The sequence below is a fragment of the Lissotriton vulgaris genome, chromosome 10, assembly GCF_964263255.1.
Source record: "Lissotriton vulgaris chromosome 10, aLisVul1.2, whole genome shotgun sequence".
Classification (NCBI taxonomy): domain Eukaryota; kingdom Metazoa; phylum Chordata; class Amphibia; order Caudata; family Salamandridae; genus Lissotriton; species Lissotriton vulgaris.
This window is the reverse complement of record NC_141698.1, coordinates 347,095,305-347,114,622: the sequence shown is the minus strand read 5'-3', so window position 1 is coordinate 347,114,622 and position 19,318 is coordinate 347,095,305. Positions and strand designations below refer to the sequence as shown.

Here is a 19,318-nt window from a genome sequence, read left to right as displayed (position 1 = left end):
CCACTGTCACCTTGGCCCTGTGTCCTGTGCAAGAACAGTATCCTCCCACTTTCATTCCTTGTCTGTGCAAATGGTGTTTCATGAAAGGGCACGCCCCTTGAATGTGGGCCACGCCCCTTAAATATGGGCCACGCCTCTTGAATGTGGGCCACTTTTTTCGTTACTGCCCAGGCCGAATTGTGATCCCAATCCGACCCTGCATATCATTACCCAACCCTTCCTCCTTTTACTTCCTTGTTCCATCCCATATTCTATTTTCGCCTCTTACTTTTCCACTCTGATTCACCTTTCAGAAAAATCTGAGTTTTTTAATCCTAGTTGTATTGTTTGTTGATCTGCTGAACAAAATCACCAAGTTAGAAATGCTGAAGCATTAATCACACCTCAGTGGTTTCATTAAGTGACAGTGAAAGACCCCAGCCTCTGTTGACACACCTTGGAAAGTTTCAGGGAGAAGCACCACGTATTCACTGGAAGTGGAGTCGGAGGAACGGAGGATTTCACAATTAAAAGGCGTAGCTCCGAACGCCTCGTATAAAGGTAAGTAAAGGAAGCGAGGTCCTGGTGAAACAGAGTCTGTTCCTAGCAGGGTGCTCATTCTATCTCCCGCTGAGCAGGTGACGGAGTATGGCTCGCTTGGTGGCGGCCTTGTTGTTTCTCTGTGTGATTACAGTGATCAGCTCAGCTGCGCGTGAAAATCCTCCAAGGAAAGTCCACGAAAGTGCAATTTCAGCAGCCAATGAGAACCACGAGGGGGAACAAAGCAGATACAAGCGACCGGACGCCGGTATTGTTGACAGCCCTGTGAGTACTGCATGACAAGATTGTTTAAATGTGTATTTAAAGCAGAACACCTTTAGACTAGCGGCCCTATGCAGCGCTAATTCGAGACAAGGTGGCCCAGATTTAGAAGCAGCGCTACTCCCTGTCAGTTGCATTGCATAATAGGAGGTAGAGATTTAAGTGGGCCGGGTCCCTCCGGGTCTCAGCTACAGTAGCATTATGGAATGGACATAGAAATGGGTCCCTATAGGGCCGCATATTCGTGTCCTTAACTATACTGATAGTCATGGACAATTGATGCAATTAATTTTCAAGTAATCCATGTTATGATTTAGTTTCCGTTTGTATTTCACATATTTTACTGAATCTTGCACTCCACTTGAGTGTTAGCTGTTCTCAGGATCAGGGCTTCTAGTGGGAAGAAAAACTTGAGGGAGTCTCTCAGAGGGGTGTAGCCAATGTAATAAGGGTGTGGCTTAAATTCATGTAAGCCAAAAACCAGTGCTTACATGCTTATCATAGTGTGCTGCTTGACTGGCATTTTGCTGCTTCTGTCATTGCATGACATCCAGATATAAAATACAAGTGACATTACACCTACACAATGCCAGGGCTATTGGCTTTGCCACTGGTTCTTAGTTGCATAAGCTAAATAAGCAAGAACGATGGCTTCGTTGTATAGGATGTTGAAAAAGCTTTAGTTCTGAAATGATGAGACTGTGAAAGAACTGGAACAAGTCTCTTTGAAGTTTCTTCAAAGCCCGTGAAGGGTAGAACTGATTCAGAATTAGGACTTTTATTTCACCCTGAGGCCGAGGGCAACAATGCAGAACCCCATAGGGACCCGTTTCAGCACCGGCTTTGTAGAACTGCTGGTGCTGAGCACCGGCAGGACCCAGCTCACTTAAAGCCCTACCAAGGATGTTATATTTTTGGATGTTTTTCTTTCATGCAGCATATATATTGTATAGTGCATGCATTGAAGTGGATCAGCTCCAGGTGTTTATAACAGCCATGGTTGAAAGCTCTAAAGCTGAGGCTGAAGGCAGTGAGAGTTTCTCACAGTGCCTGTCAGAGGGTCAAAAAGTTGCTCAGAATACATGGTCATCCAAACCTTGGCTTCTCTGCAGAGCTCATAGAGACAACTCCTGACAAAACCAATAGTCCTGGCTGTATTTAGGTGTATGCCATCACATCTACATCTTTCTAGGCCCTTCACACCCACTGCACCTACACAGCAAGGAACAAAAGATCTTCGATAAAGAGCCCCTTTATGGGTGACCGCCAAGCATTGCAGCGCCGGCTCGGTGAGGAGCAGACCCATATGATGAAGCATGACACCTATCTTGCTGGGTGTGTGCGGGTCCTACTTCCGAAAGGAGGTATTCCCCACCTCCCTATTACCTTGAGTACACACCAGATGGTGTATCTGCCACCCAGGAACACCGTATCACTCTTGTCCTCTAGCATGATCCAGGGCTAGTACGGATGGACCTTTATCAAGCCCAGATTGTCCCCCTTTTTGTTGACTTTGTACGAGTGAAACATGAGCCTAACTATAAAGCCCCAGTAACTTTTGTTTTTTTCAGTGAATTTATATTTATATTATTATTATTACTTTTGAAATCTGCCACACAGAAAAATGAGGTTAATGGGATGTCTGCATATGAAATACCACTGTACAGGTACTCACTTAAGGGCTTCCAGGCATATTAAGCAAAGGCACTACATTTCCAGAATGCCCTTCATTTTATTTAAGGCTTGTTAATTAGAGCAACATAAGTTTGGCACCACTTGAAAAAGTTGGATGTTGAAACGCGTTGTGGTGTGAAATGCTGTCTCTTAAATAAAAGGATATTGCTAATTGGAGCCCCCAGGAGTGCAGCGTTGTCTCAATTTGTGAAATAATTACTAGGGGGTTCATGGTTTTTACCCCCAACACCGCAGCAGCAGCAAGAGCACGCCACTTGTAGACCACTTTGTTTTGGAGAACTCTACATATACTATATATATATGTTTTTTATGTATACTTTTTTTAATGCACGTGACAGGAAGTCACAACAAATTTTATTTTAAATCACTGAGGAAAACAAAATGGTTTACACTGACGAAGGCGGCAACGCCGAAACACGTTTGTAACCCTTGTTTATCTGCAATGCTGATAATAAATATGGCAAGCCACGCTGAAGTGACTCTGAGTGCTCTTCTTTGAAAACTGGTCCCGCGGACTGAGGGACTTGGTGTTGGAAAAATATTGCGCATTCCACCGTGCGGCAGGAGGTACCCGTGGTAAAGTGGAGCAGCGGTTGGTGGAATCGGTGTCCAAGAAATATATATATATATATATATATATATATATATATATATATATATATATATATATATATATATTACCTACTGGCGGTCGCCAGTAGGTAGTTATAGTTAGGATTTTTTTCAATGTTAAATCTCAAAATTCTATTTGGAATAACTTTGGCTCCGGTTGATGAATCTGACTGAAAATTTCCTCAAAATGGCCTCGCGGAGCTCCGGTCCTTCCCTGAAAGTTTGGGGGGAATTCGTGAAGTGGGGTCCGAGATAAAAGGGGGGTCCCAAAACGCGTTTTCCCCATGTTAATTTCCATAGGGCGGTCGATTTCACTTTTAGCCCGAACGGCTGAATGGATTTCCACCAAACTTGGCAAAATTGTAGGGACTGGTAGCCCGATGTGCCTTTGCTATGTCTCAAGATATGTGCTCCAGTGGATTTTGAGTTATTTAGGTTCAAAAAAATATATATATCTATAGCCGCGCCCCGGTACGCGCACCCGGGAGCGCACCGGGCGCGCCACGCGACTTGCACGCAGAAAGCTGATTGGCTCTCGGGTGTCTGTAAACATTCTAAACAGTCCGGAGCGGCCGCCATCTTGTGTCTCGGTAGGATCGAGACCCAAGAGGTAGCAAAAACAAAGGGGGGAATTGAGCATAAGGGGGCAGAGTAGACCCCCCTGACCCCCTAGGTTTGATGTGGGGGCCATAAAAGGCCACCGCGGGGCAAAAAAAAAAAAAAATTATTTTCGCGGGGGGAGCGCCCGGTACGCGCACCGGGGAGCGTACCGGGGAGCGTACCATGGGGAAAAAGAATGACAGCTTTAAACAAAAGTAGCTGTTTAAAAAAAAATATATATATATATTTTTTTTAATATATATATATACATACACATACATATATATAAATGCATATGCATATAAATGCATATATGTGTATATGTGTGAGTGTAGAGAGAGGTAGAGAGGTAGAGGTGTAGAGGTAGAGAGGTAGAGGTAGAGAGGTAGCGGAAGAGAGGTAGAGACTAGTAGAGAGAGAAGTAGAGAGAGGTAGAGAGGTAGAGAGTAGAGAGTGAGTAATAGAGAGTAATGGAGAGCAGTAGAGAGAGTAGCAGAGAGTGAGTAGTAGAGAGTAGTAGAGTGAATAGTAGAGTGAGTAGTAGAGAGTAGTAGAGAGTGAGTAGTAGAGAGTAGTAGAGAGTAAGTAGTAGAGTGAGTAGTAGAGAGCAGTAGAGAGTGAGTAGTAGAGAGTAGTAAAGAGTGAGTAGTAGAGAGTAGTAGAGAGTGAGTAGTAGAGAGTAGTAGAGAGTGAGTAGTAGAGACTAGTAGAGAGAGAGTAGTAGAGTGAGTAGTAGAGACTAGTAGAGAGAGAGTAGTAGAGAGTGAGTAGTAGAGAGTAGTAGAGAGTGAGTAATAGAGTGAGTAGTAGAGAGTGAGTAGTAGAGAGAGAGTAGTAGAGAGTGAGTAGTAGAGAGTAGTAGAGAGTGAGAAGTAGAGAGTGAGTAGTAGAGAGTAGTAGTGAGTAGTAAAGAGTGAGTAGTAGAGAGAGAGTAGTAGAGAGTGAGTAGTAGAGAATAGTAGATAGTGAGTAGTAGGGAGTAGTGAGTAGCGAGTAGTAGGGAGTGAGTAGTAGAGAGAGAGTAGTAGAGAGTAGTAGAGTAGTAGAGAATGAGTAGTAGAGAGTGAGTATTTGAGAGTAGTGGAGTAGGAGAGAGTAAGTAGTAGAGAGTAGTGGAGAATATTCCAAAGTTTGGCACAGCATCACTTGCACAATGAGTCCAATCAAATCATATCACTTAGAGTCCTTATTGAAGCGCTGAATCTTGGTGTATATTCAAATGCTTTTATTTTCCTCAAGTTTATGTACCACAGCCAGCCGAAACGTTTCGTTCTGTACAACAGAACTTCTTCAGGGCGTTCTTATTTCCTTCAAGTTATGTCGGTATCCTGTTGTCATATAACTAGATATTTCTTCCAAATGTTAGACGAGACGTAAGTACATTCTTATTCAAAGTGACTAGGTATCAATTTTACCCACACAATTCGGGCAGACTTGAGTAATTTATAGCATCCTCAAAGTCAGTCTTTCAAAAATTCCAAAGTATAGGACATGATAATCCAAATCCAAATGTTTCTCAAGAAAAGTCATTTTCAATCGTTCGGAATATCGGTGTTTGGGCAGATTTGACCCAAGGACCCCCAGTATGCAAGGGGAATTAGTCCCCCCTCTGCAAACGCGCCAGTGGCCTGCATTGCAGAGAGGTGTAAAAAGGGTATGGCCTCATTACACCTCTCTGCAATGCAGCCCCCTGGCGCATACTGGAGGCTCCTGGTGGGCTAGTTGGCCCCCAGGGACCCCCAGTATGCAAGGGGAATTAGTTCCCCCTCTGCAAACGCGGCAGGGAGCTGCGTTGCAGAGAGGTGTAACAAGGGGCATAGCCTCATTACACCTCTGCAATGCAGCCCACTGGTGCATACTGGAGGTTCCAGGTGGGCTAGTTGGTCCCCAGGGGCCCCCAGTATGCAAGGGGAATTAGTTCCCCCTCTTCAAACATGCACAGGGGCTGCGTTGCAGAGAGGTGTAAAAAGGGTCGTGGCTTCATTACACCTCTCTACAATGCAGTCCCCTGGCGCATACTGGAGATTCCTGGTGGGCTTTCAGGTCTTATATAGTTAGGAATTTGCTATTAGAAAACCTTTGAAATTCACTGAAAAAACCATAGGTTTCACACCAGTTATAGTTAGGAAATAGCATTTAAAAAACCTATTAAATTCACTGAAAAAACCATAGGTTTCACACCAGTTATAGTTAGCTGGAAATTTTACTGACATAAAACCATTGAAATTCCACGTTATAGTTAGTTGGACTCACTATAACTTGCGCGTGTAATGCACTGCTGATGACGTCACATATTACATCACTCATGACATGGTCAGTGACATCACTCATGACATCACTGATGACACCATCCTTGTGACAGAGTGACAGACCTCCTTTCACTGTAACCCTTGAAACACATATTCAAAAATAGAAACTACAATTTTCAAAAAAAAGGAGATACCCATACCAGTTACAACAACCAATTCAGTAATTCCACCATTTATATACACATCCACTAATTCACCAACAGTTCTATATAGTCACTCATACATATACTCACTCATCATATGTAGTGATACACCTATACATCCGGTAACACATCGACAGTCTTCCAAAAGTTGCTCACACACATACTCACACATGCAAATAAACTATTGATCATCCATGTATTTGCATATACAGCTATACACACACTACCACCTTACTGATAAGGAAACTTACACATACTTACTCTCTTAAACAACCACTTGTAGAAACACAAACTTATTTAAACAGGAACTGTTACAATCCCTCACTCTCACATATACTCACTTATATACATCAATACTCACATATACTAGATTAAAACATATGTAGTTACTGATAAAGACACTAGTGAGACAGTCTTTCACTCACTAACACACACATATACACACTCATCCATCCATACAGTCCTGCACATATGCCGTCTTCCAAACACATACAAACAGTGAGTCAGTCATTGATGCATCTATGTGCTAAGTAATACCCCCACCAAACCATACTGACACTCATACTGATACTTAAAAAAACATTAATAACCCATATACACACACATGTAGCTACTCACCAACCCATGCAGCCACTTATACACAAAGTGAAACACTGATACAAACATTTAAATATTTAAACAATATTCGCCAATATATGTATTCACTAAAATACACTTAGTAAGCCAGTTAACCAATCCATTTTTTTTTTAAAAACATCCATTAAGACACTTATTTAACACCTTGGCTGCTAGGCGTTTTCCCCCTCCTGTGCTGGGAATTACCATTTTGCTATTTCCATGACGATCGTCATCAGCACACAACACCCGTGGGTGATGACGAGCTGAGCTCGTCATCAGCATCGAAAGGGTTAAACATTTATTCTTCCATTGACCTTTACATATACATATATAAAACATATTTATTTTTCAGAAAGGCACACATTCACTGGATGGTGTCATCAGTGATGTCATGAGTGATGTCACTGACCATGTCATGAGATATGTAATATGTGACGTCATCAGCAGTGCATTACACGCGCAAGTTATAGTGAGTCCAACTAACTATAACGTGGAATTTCAATGGTTTTATGTCAGTAAAATTTCCAGCTAACTATAACTGGTGTGAAACCTATGGTTTTTTCAGTGAATTTAATAGGTTTTTTAAATGCTATTTCCTAACTATAACTGGTGTGAAACCTATGTTTTTTTCAGTGAATATATATATATATATTCACAGAAAAAACCATAGGTTATAGACCATATATAGTTAGGAATTTGCATTTACAAAACCTTGAAAATTCACTGAAAAAAGCATAGGTTATAGACCATATATAGTTAGGGATTAGCATTTAAAAAACCTTATTTTATTTGCACAAAACCATTGAAATTCCATATATAGTTAGTTGCACTAACTATATATCGCGGACTCGCAATCCACTGCTAATGATGTCACATATTACATCATTCATGACATGGTCAGTGACATCACTGATGACATCACTGATGACATCTCAAATGACATCACTGATGACATCACTGATGACAACACCCAATGACTGTATGTTTCTGTAAAGTTAAAATATGTCTTACATATTGAAGAATGAGTGGATGTATAAGTGTCTGGATGAAGGATTTAGTAGGTGCATGACTGACTGTATGAGAGAATGATTAAATGTGTCTCACTGAGTGCATGGGTTAGTGATTAAAGTGTCTTAATTTGGCAATCATTATTTATGTTCTTCTGTAAACTGCTGCATGTTTAAATCAGTAGCTATATCAGTAACTATATGGGTTATTGAATGGTTGCCCAAGTATTTGTATGGGAGACTGAGTATGTGTGTGGGTGGCTGGGAGGTGTATAACTCTGTGCATAGATGTGTGAGCAGTTGATTCCCTAGGTGTATGGGTTCAAAAGTGCATGTAGTAACAGCTGTATGGACAGTTGACTGTGTGCATGAGTATATTGGTGAGTGAATGGATATCTCAGTTCTACATGTCAAAGTAAGTACATATGTAAAACACACTCCATGTGAGAGTTGACATATATAAATAACTGAACATAAGAGCCAATGAATGTGAGAGTGGCTGTATGAATCATTGTGAACTTGTATCAAGGATTGTATAAGAGAGTAAATATGTGTTAGTATATGTTTGAATAAGTAAGGTGTGTATAACTGTATAGTTGAGGAAATGGAGGTGTGATTGATTCTTTGCATGACTGACTAGGTGTGTGGGTAACTCCATGGATGTGTGACAGTCTGTGAGTGCCTGTTTACACTGAGTGTATCTAAGGTTATATTAGAGTCTGAAGATGTATTATCACATAAATGATATCATCAGTGATGTAATCAGTAATGTCAAATGAGATGTCAGTGATATCATCAGTGATGTCATTTGAGATGTCATCAGTGATGTCATCAGTGATGTCATTTGAGATGTCATCAGTGATGTCATCAGTGATGTCACTGACCATGTCATGAATGATGTAATATGTGACATCATTAGCAGTGGATTGCGGGTCCGCGATATATAGTTAGTGCAACTAACTATATATGGAATTTCAATGGTTTTGTGCAAATAAAATAAGGTTTTTTAAATGCTAATCCCTAACTATATATGGTCTATAACCTATGCTTTTTTCAGTGAATTTTCAAGGTTTTGTAAATGCAAATTCCTAACTATATATGGTCTATAACCTATGGTTTTTTCTGTGAATTTCATTGGTTTTTTAAAAGCTAATATCTATAGCTGTAAAATATATTCTTTATTAAGTGACGTATCACGTAGCCCGTGAGACGCCTAATGATGCATCGCATAACCGTGACGTATCGTCTCTGCAGCGCAAACCAAACCCAAAACGTAAGCGCGCCAGAACACGCTTAAAGATATATATATATTTTTTTAACCTTAATTAGACAAAATCCACACGTGCACATATCACAAACGTTCAAAAAACACAATATGTCGGACTCCCGTTACGCTGCCGGTTAGCTGCCCGGTTAACGTACCAGGAAGCACCTTTACCGCGAAAAATCGCAATTTTTTTTTTCACCCCCCAGGGAACTTTAATAGCCCCCTCATCAATCCTAGGGGTTTAGGAGGGGTTTGCCTTACCCCTTTCATTCATTTACACCTTTTTTTTTTTCCACCTCTTGTCTCTCGATCCCACAGAGAGACAAGATGGCGGCCGCTCCAGACTGTTTACAATGATAACAGCCAATCAGCTTCTCCTCAGACTCCCGTTACACTGCCGGTTAGCTTCCCGGTTAGCTGCCCGGTTAGCTGCCCGGTTCGCGTACCAAGACGCGTCTCTACGGCGAAAAAAATCGGATTTTTTTTTTTTGGGCCCCGCGTGGCTTTATAATATCCCCCTCATCAATCCTAGGGGGTCAGAAGGGGTGTACCTTGCCCTCTTTCCTTCATTTCCCCCTTTGTTTTGGCCTCCTCTTGTCTCTCGATCCTACCGAGAGACAAGATGGCGGCCGCTCCGGACTGTTTACAATGTTGACAGCCAATCAGCTACTCGTCAGACTCCCGTTACACTGCCGGTTAGCTTCCCGGTTAGCTGCCTGGTTAGCTGCCCGGTTCGCGTACCAAGACGCGTCTCTACGGCGAAAAAATCGGATTTTTTTTTTTTTTGGCCCCGCGTGGCTTTATAATATCCCCCTCATCAATCCTAGGGGGTCAGAAGGGGTGTACCTTGCCCTCTTTCCTTCATTTCCCCCTTTGTTTTGGCCTCCTCTTGTCTCTCGATCCTACCGAGAGACAAGATGGCGGCCGCTCCGGACTGTTTACAATGTTGACAGCCAATCAGCTACTCGTCAGACTCCCGTTACACTGCCGGTTAGCTTCCCGGTTAGCTGCCCGGTTAGCTGCCCGGTTCGCGTACCAAGACGCGTCTCTACGGCGAAAAAATCGGAATTTTTTTTTTTTTTTTTTGTTGGGCCCGGCGTGGCTCTATAATATCCCCCTCATCAATCCTAGGGGGTCAGAAGGGGTCTACCTTGCCCCCTTTCCTTCATTTCCCCCTTTGTTTTGGCCTCCTCTTGTCTCTCGATCCTACCGAGAGACAAGATGGCGGCCGCTCCGGACTGTTTAGAATGTTGACAGACACCGGAGAGCCAATCAGCTTCGCTTCGCAAAGTTCCGATACGCGAAAAGTACGCGAACCGGAGCGCTGCCCGGAGCGCTGTTACAGATATATATCTTGTTTTAAACGTTAATTTCTCAAAATTCACTGAAGCACATATATTGAGACCTAGCAAAGGCACATCGGGCTAACAGTCCTTACAATTTTGCCAAGTTTCGTGGAAATCCATTCAGCCGTTCGGGCTAAAAGTGAGTCCAACCGCCCTATGGAAATTAACATGGGAAAAACGCGTTTTGGGACCCCCCTTTTTTCTTAGCCCCCCCTTGACGAACCCCCCCCAAATTTACAGGAGCTGCTCAGAAACAAAATGTGCCATTTTCCTGAAAATTTCAGCCAATTCTGTCCACAAACGCCAAAGTTATTAGACATAGAATTTTCAGAAATCCCATAGGGAAAAAATCCTAACTATATATACCTACTGGCTATCGCCAGTAGGTAATATATATACACACATACATTTTTACATACAAATGAACATTGAACTGACTTACAGTAAATATTCATGCTCTCCTCAGGGACCTCATTTTCCATAAGGCATTAACGAGAAATTGCGATGAGCACACGCCCACTGGGGGCAGTAACACAAAGAAATAAAGCCAGAAAAGAAATGAGCATGCGAGCCTCAGATGTCGTTTGTTTGCAGCCCTGAAGAAGAGGTGGCGAAACCTTGAAAGGTGAAACAGGAATGCAAGCTGCAAGAGAAAGCCGCTTGCTTGAACGTTGTTGAGTGCCCTCTCGATGCTTCAGGGCACTTTGATCTACAACATGTATATATATATATATATATATATATATATATATATATATATATATATATATATATATATATTCCACTCCTTCCTGCTTCTCCAGGCACGGCATGCAGGACACAAAGACCACCACACAGTTCATCCAGTACAACTGGTCAGTTTATTATCGCCTTAGTTCTCTCTCTGGCATGACGCGTTTCGGGTATGGACTACCCTTGATCACATAACGGTACACTGGTTTAAGAGACCTTTAAGTACTCATTTTATTCTCCCTCTTTGCTGAGCGCACCACGTGATTCATGAAAAGTGAAGATATACTTAAACATATAAGGCGAGTGGCTCTTTCATTTTTGTGAAGACAGCACATATGGAATATTAAATATTGTGATCAAATATATACTAACTATTCACATATAATTATAACTGCATGAATGCATATGCGGTAAACATGGACTGGATTTGTGCAAATTTACAAATATAAATTACTGTGGCATATGTTCTTTCAATCTATACAATTTGAATAATTTAAATATTTTTCAATAAATTATATGTCATGTTATGTTATGTTATAAAGGTCTCTTCTATAGCGCACGGCTACTCCAAGGAGTGTCCCGGCGCTTTGGCAAAGAGAACTAAAAGGAGAAATGCACAACACAACACCACCACGGGCCGACAGAGAATTACTGGGAGAAAAGCCAGGTCTTCAGTTCCTTTCTAAAGGAAAGCAGACGGTTGGCTCTTCTCAAAGAAAAAGGAAGCTCATTCCAGCATTGAGGTGCGAGGTACCGGAAGGAACGACCTCCGCTGCGAGCACGTTTGATGGTAGGGACAACGGCTTTAGCCAGCGTAGCAGACCTTAAAGTCCTCCTAGGGGCATAGAAGGCCATACGCCTCCCAAGATATTTTGGGCCAATAGAATGGAGGGCCTTAAAGGCGAGGGTCATGACCTTAAAAGTGATTCTCTTAGAGACTGGGAGCCAATGCAGTCTCTTGAGTAATTCCGAAGCTCCAGCTCTTCGTTGTAATCCAAAGATGGCTCTGGCAGCCGAATTCTGCACAACAGCCAGGCGTGCCATCAGGTATTTGGGAAGGCCAAGGTAGAGAGCGTTCGCGTAATCGAGACGCGAGCCTATCAAGGCCTGGACAGTGATTTTTTTATGTTGCAGAGACAACAGTGGAAGAAATTTCTGCAACATTTTCAGGATACCAAAACATTTCCCTGTCAGCCCTAGGATCTGGGGTCTAAAGGAGAGCTCATCATCACACAGGACACCCAGATTTTTGGCTTTTGATGAGGCAGCATCAGGCGGGAACATATCGCGGGGCCACCATGTCTTCCAACAGGGGTCTGGCGGGCATCCGAAGAAAAGCAGCTCCGATTTATCGGAATTGCACTTCAGACTGTGCCTCTGAAACCAGTCAAATACAGCGCCCAAGCATTCCTTAATCCGGCCGCCGTCAAAGTTCTCACCCTTGTTGCTCGTAAAAAGGAGCTGGGTATCTTCAGCATAGGATATGATCTGGGCACCAAAAGATTCCGCCACCGCCGCTAGAGGGGCCATATAGATGTTGAAAAGGGTGGGGCTCAGAATAGACCCTTGAGGAACCCCAACCTCCAGCGGCAGCATTTCGGTGGAAAACGGGGGTGCCCAGACCACTTGTCGGCGGTTGGTAAGAAAAGACTTGAACCATTTCCACACCGTCCCACGAAAACCGTTCTCCCAGAGTCTTAAAAGGAGACCGTTGTGGGGAACGGTGTCGAAAGCCGCCGACAAATCCAACATGACCAAGATGGCTTTACCCCCACCATCCAAAGTCTCTCTTATGGCATCGGTGATCTCAAGAAGAGCTGTCTCCGTGCTAAAATTCGCACGGAAGCCCGATTGAGAGTCGTGCAAGATATTATTGCTCTCAATAAAGCTGGAGATGGAGAGGTGCACATGCTTCTCAATCACCTTAGCCAGAGAGGGAAGGAGGGAGATTGGTCTGTAATTGGCGTGAACAAGGGGATCTAGAGATGGTTTTTTTAAGCAGCGGCAGAATCAAGGCGTGCTGCCAAGCCATAGGAACCTCTCCCGTTGTCAAGGAAGAATTAAGCAGTGAGTTAAGCAAGATGTTAACTACCGGCGCCACTCTTCCTATGCATTCCGCTGGACAAGGGTCGAGCGGCGAACCTGATTGAAGCAGTGACAGAAAGTCAAGGGAGGAAGCAGGAGAAATGGGAGGGAAAACCGAAAGAAAAGGGCTTTTCTCCTTCAGGGATGGTGGCACAGTGGTCAAATGACCGGCAACTGGAATACAGCCCGCATCAGGAAAGGAACCCTGAATAGATTTAATTTTATTGATAAAGAACTCGCTGAGCTGGCTAATCCAAGCCTCAGTGTGAGAATGAATGGGCGTACTCGAGGCAGGGGAAATAAACTCTTTTACAATTCGAAAGATTTCTTTGCTCGTATTTTCCGCTGCTTTGATTCTGCGCTCTAAGTAGGCTTTTTTACCTTCCACAATATGTTTGTGGTACAGTCGAATTGCATCCCTATATTTTATTTTGTCTTCCGAGTTGTACGTGCGCCGCCAAGCTCTTTCAGCCCTCTTGCAATCTTGGTGCATCTTACCAAGAAGAGGAGTAAACCACGGTGCCGAGGCATGACTGCCCGCAGATTTAGCTGGCTTACCGGGGGCTAGCTCCTCGAATCTGATTGTGAGCCACTTTTGAACCAGGTCAAGATCTTGTTCCAGGTTGCCTGTTAACAAACAGGGATGTTGGTGGAGAGCGTCAGAAAGCATTTCCGCCATAACTCGATGGAAAGGCCGAAACACCTTCCTGGTATCTTTCGCCAGTCTAGTACCAGGCGTAGCTGCAAGAGGAATGCAAAATTTAATTAAAAAGTGGTCAGACCACAGAACTGGAAGCAGTGGGGAAACATCGATTAGACTAGTAGAAAAAATCTGGCCAATAGTATGTCCTTTGATATGAGTAGGGCTGGAAATATAGGGAATCAACCCTAAAGAAGAAGCAATGTCCTTCAGCTTACTAATATCCGGGTCCACTGTATTGTCCATGTGAAGATTAAGATCTCCCAATAAGATACAGTGCTCTGATCTTAGGCAAGGCACCGATAGTGCCGCCTGTAGTTCGTCAAAGAAGGAGCCAAGCGGTCCCGGTGCCCTATAAATGATAATCCCTGTACAAGTTTGACGGGGAGATAGCCTAAGAGTAAAACCTAAGGCTTCGCAACCCGTGATGTTATCAACGGGGAAAGTAGAACAAGGAAAACTCTTGTCAACCATTAATGCCACGCCTCCACCCCTGCCTACCACTCTATCCTTCCTATAGATGGTGTAGTCCGGGTGGATGGCAGCGGCCAGATCCGGCCCGGAACATTCACTCAGCCATGTCTCAGTAAGAAACAGACACGATGTTTTAGAGTCTGATAGCAGATTCCAGATGTCAGAGGAGTGTCTACTGAGAGATCTGGTGTTAAGGAGATGACATTGAAAGTATAGGGGGGCGGAATCAGGCAGAAAGCCCACTTGACTCGGCATGTGCCAACCACAACCAGAGCAGCCCCTCCTAAGAGAGCGACCACCTGGGAAAACATGGTGGCAGGTAGAAATATGTCCTCGTAGAGATAGGAGCTCACAGGAGGAATAGGAGAGGATGGAAACAAAAGGTGTGCAAGCACGACTCGCAACAAGAGCAAGATGTAGGAAAAATCCAACGGGCCTACCTCGCCGACCTCTGAGACGCTGACGAGCGCAGACGAGCCGGACTCTAGCACGACTCAGGCGCAGGGAAGGCGCTCCCGCTGCGCGTCACCGCTGCGCGCCATAAGGAGTACTTTAAATAGGCAGTTCACAGTGTCCAGGAGCGCAGGAATGCTCAAAGATGGAGGCCACAGTTCCCTTCCTGTTCTAAAATGGCATTCCCCGCCCACAACCTCCCCGGAACCGGACCCGCTAAGCAGCGGTGGTGATTCCAAGAATTACAGTGCAGGTAAGAGGCCAGAAAGCGATGTGGCTAAATTATACATTTATCCATTATTTACACATAACCTCATTGTACAAAAAATATCTATGTACATATATATATGTATATACAACTCCATTATCTATATTTTGTAATATATATTTACATATAATACAAATAAGAATAAAAACAAAAACATGTTCTTGCAGCTTGAATGCTGCCAATATGTGCAAAACTATGCCACTATGTAAACCTGAATATTCTTATTTTACCAGCTCCTATGTTACTAGATACTTAGTTCAAGCCATTGTGCAAATTATCTGCCTAAATGCAGACGCATATGTGCAACTACGCTTATTGTGCAAAATTGATCTTATATCAAAAATCCAAGTGCAGTAAACATTGCTGAATAGAATTCATATTATACTTATGACAACTGAGCCCAGTTGTCAAGAGGAGCTCACTCAAGATTCTATATACACACAAAGTGCTAAGTGCTGTATAAAAAAAATGAGCAAATGCAAAAAAAGAATTTTTTGCATTCAATAATGTGATTATATTTACAGTGAAGCTATATGCAGAGTTGGCAATTTCATTGTAGATAATAGTGATTTGTCAATAAAACGGTATAAAACAAAATTATATGTGGATCAGTTACATTATTCGCAGGGAGTATATTTCTTCTGTTCAATTTGCTCTCATATGGACAATGTCATCATTCTATATAAGTCCATCAAGTACACCAAATTTAACAAGTTTATCCATCCAATAGCAGGGCACTGTATACATCTTGCCCTTTTCAGATCATATTTCCTATTTTGTTCATATCTTCAGAAGTTTCTGAAAAAGGGGGAAATAGAAATAAACAGGTTGATCTAAAGAAATGTATGTAAATCCTCTGTGTTATTTAGACCATGGGGAAACTTGCAGTTGAGATTCAAGATGTATTTGGTCTCTAACTGTCTTAAAAGAGTTTCCCTGTTACCTCCCTTTTTAGGCATAGGAACATGATCAATCACAAAGTACTTTAAACAATTAATGTCCTTGTTGTGCACAGACTTAAAATGCCGTGCCACCGGGTAATTTGGGTCACAGTTAATGATGGCTCTTATATGCTGCAATATTCTCATGTGTACTTGTTTCTTAGTGCTGCCCACATATCTGAGCCCACAAGTACATGTGAGAACATATACAGCATACTCCGTGAGACAATTGAAATTGCCCCTGATGGTTAATTCATTTTCCCTGAACGGAGTACTGTATTTCGAAGTGTTGACCCCAAAGTTACAGTCCCGGCAGGTTGCACATTTAAAAAACCCTTGTTTCGCCGGTAACCATGTTTTAATTGAGGTCCCTTCCATCATGGATTTTGATAAAAATCCTTCCATGGTTTTGCTTTTTCGAAATGTCAGTATTGGTCTTTCAGGTAATCTGTATTTTAGGACACCATCTGTTAGTAATATGGGCCAATTTTTAGTTAAAATAGCCTTGATTTTACGCTCCTGCATGCTATAGGTGGTTATGAGTCTGGGTGTATCAATGTCGCTATCATCCTCAGTTGTGACTGGCAGATCAGTAGGGAGTAGGGATTCTCTGGATCTCTCATTAGCTTTCTGCACTGCTTTGTTCAGTATATTCTCGGTATAGCCCCTTCTTCTAAAGCGATCTAGTGTTTCATCCTTGCTTTTGTTATATTCTTCCTGCGTGCTGCATATACGTTTGAACCGCAGCAATTCCCCAAAGGGAATGCTGGCGATCAGATGTTTAGGGTGGGAACTAGTAGCATGCAATAATGCATTCCCTGCAGTTGACTTTCTAAATGCACTAGTCACTAATTTCCCATCAATTATCTGAATCCGCACATCCAGGAAGTCTATGGTGGTCTGGCTACAATGTGATGTGAAATGTAAGTTACATTCGTTAACATTGATTTGGTCAATGAAATTAAGGGCACTAGTACTGTCACCTTTCCAAATCATATAAACATCATCAATAAAACGTAACCAAACAATAACATTGAGCTCAAAAATCTCCCTGTATTTGTCCATGAGGACCTGCTTCTCCCAGAGCCCCACGTGCAAGCACGCGTAGCTCGGGGAAAAGCAAGCCCCCATAGCAACACCCTGTTTCTGTCTATACACATCCTTGTCATAAGAGAAAAAATTATTGTCCAAGCACCATGCAGTGAGTGACATTAACGTTCTATTGTGCATTAAATAGTCTGCAGATCTTATATTCAAAAAATGTGCCACCCCTTGTAGGCCGCAGTTGTGTTCAATGTTAGTGTATAGCGACTCGATGTCCAGAGTCACTAATGTCAAGCCATCACACCATGTAAAGTCATTAATATGTCTGAGAAAGTCCCCAGTGTCTTTTATGTATGACGGCAAAGCTCTTACCAGATCTTGGAGGTAGAAGTCAATGTATCGGCCCACACGTTCTGTCATACTGTTGATGGCCGATATGATAGGATGCCCTGGGATAGGCGTCACCCCCTTATGTATTTTTGGTAACAAGTATATAAAGGGCATCTCAGGGTTTGCATTGTACATAAAAGTATGTTCCTCTGTGGTAATTAGACCATCATTTTTCCACTTAAGACTTAAGGAGTTCTTTCCTCAGATTTTCTTTTGATTTGTTATAAACCTTCATGGTAGTCTTTTCATAGCAATCTGCATTAGTTAACTGGCGTAGTACTTCCTTGTCATAGTCTATTTTGGGCCAGAGGACGATGTTCCCGCCTTTGTCTGATTTTTTCACTATGACCCCCGGATTTTTTCTGATCTTGTCCATGAGTTGGTTGAACTCTCTCTGTTTTTGATCCATATGCCGTTTTTTGAAATTTACTTGAATGTTAAGTTGTTTAATATCCTCGATTACTCGATCATGGAATACGTCAATTGCATCTTTTTGCATTAGAGGCATGAAAGTTGATTTAGGCCTGAATGGGCTTTCGCCTGCGCCCTTTTGTAACAAATCCAGTTCTTTTAGTTTTTTCTGAGTGGAGATTTGGGATGTATTGAGCTCTTCGTTAATGAGCTCATGCATAGTCCATAAAGCCGGAATTTCCGCAACAGTCAATGTTTTTCCTGCTTCACTCAGTTCCTTATTGTTTTTATCTTCCCATCCACTTTTAAGTGCGAAGAATTTTTTTTATTTTAGTTTTCTGATGTAGCAGAACAGGTCTATGCGGGTTGAAGCATAATTGAAATTAGTATTGGGCAATAGTTAAGTCCAAAAGCTAGAAGCTGTTCCTCTGCTTTGGTAAGTGTTAGAGTTGTCAGATTTATAATCGTTTTCTCCTCTACCATTACTTCTTGCGCCAATAATTTCGCTTCTTTTTTTGGCTTCCCGCTTGCGTTTCCTGCGCCTTGTTCGCCTGATGGTGTCGCGTTTTTTCCGGCCTGATTTCCTTTGATCCGCGGCCTTAATGTTTTCATCCGCTCCTCCACTAAACAATCAACTTCCTCTTCCAAGCTCAGGATCATTGTGTTAGTTGCGCTGGTGTTACTGTCTCTGCTTGAACCGCTTGTGAGGGAATCAGTATCAGTTCCATCAGTTGTTTCATTTACTGGATTTACCTGCAAGATGTTCGGTTTATTTAAATTATCACTTTTTTGTTTGCGTGTGCTGTCATATTTTTTTGAAAATGTATATATGTGCCCCAAGCGATAATCCTCGCGATCACGAGCAAACTTTTAGACTTTTCTTATTTGGATTTTCTCCTCATGTTTTTTGAGGCGCTCTTTGATTTCATCCTTTTTCGCTGTAATCCAGTCCTTTTTATCAGATTTATGAGTTCTTCCTCTATCGCTTCTATCTCCAAAACCAATGCTAGTCGGTCTATGTCTGCATATTTTACAAGGATCTTGACAAGATTCATAGAAGCATGGAGATTGCTTTCGCCCCATTCGCGCAGCATCGCCGGATTTGGTTTTTCAAAACTTGGAGCTTACAGTATTCGTAGCCCACGTGGAACTCGACCAGCTTCTATGTATTTGCTCAATGATTTATATTCCCACCATTTGGTGGTTTCCGATTTCATTTTTTTTTCAAGGTTTTTCAATAGCAGGTTCACATCTTTATTGACATCCTCATTTGTCGTACTAACACTTGCATTAACATTCTCTGTAACTTTCGTTAAGTTGTTATACAACGCCTCTGCGTTCGCTTCCCGGTCTCGTGCAGCGTCCGTTACCATTGTTGCCATCTTGCGTGGGAGACAGTTCCTATATTATTTACGGCACCGC

The 19,318-nt window shown here is 42.6% G+C and overlaps 1 long non-coding RNA gene across 1 annotated transcript in view; it reads left to right on the top strand.

The window, feature by feature from the left end:
• Positions 1-542: 542 nt before the first annotated feature.
• LOC147685221 (uncharacterized) overlaps positions 543-19,318 on the top strand; it is a 71,595-nt gene continuing 52,819 nt past the window's right edge. The window contains exon 1 of the long non-coding RNA XR_015300416.1: positions 543-804. This is a non-coding gene — a long non-coding RNA (uncharacterized LOC147685221). The remainder of the gene's footprint in view (positions 805-19,318) is intronic.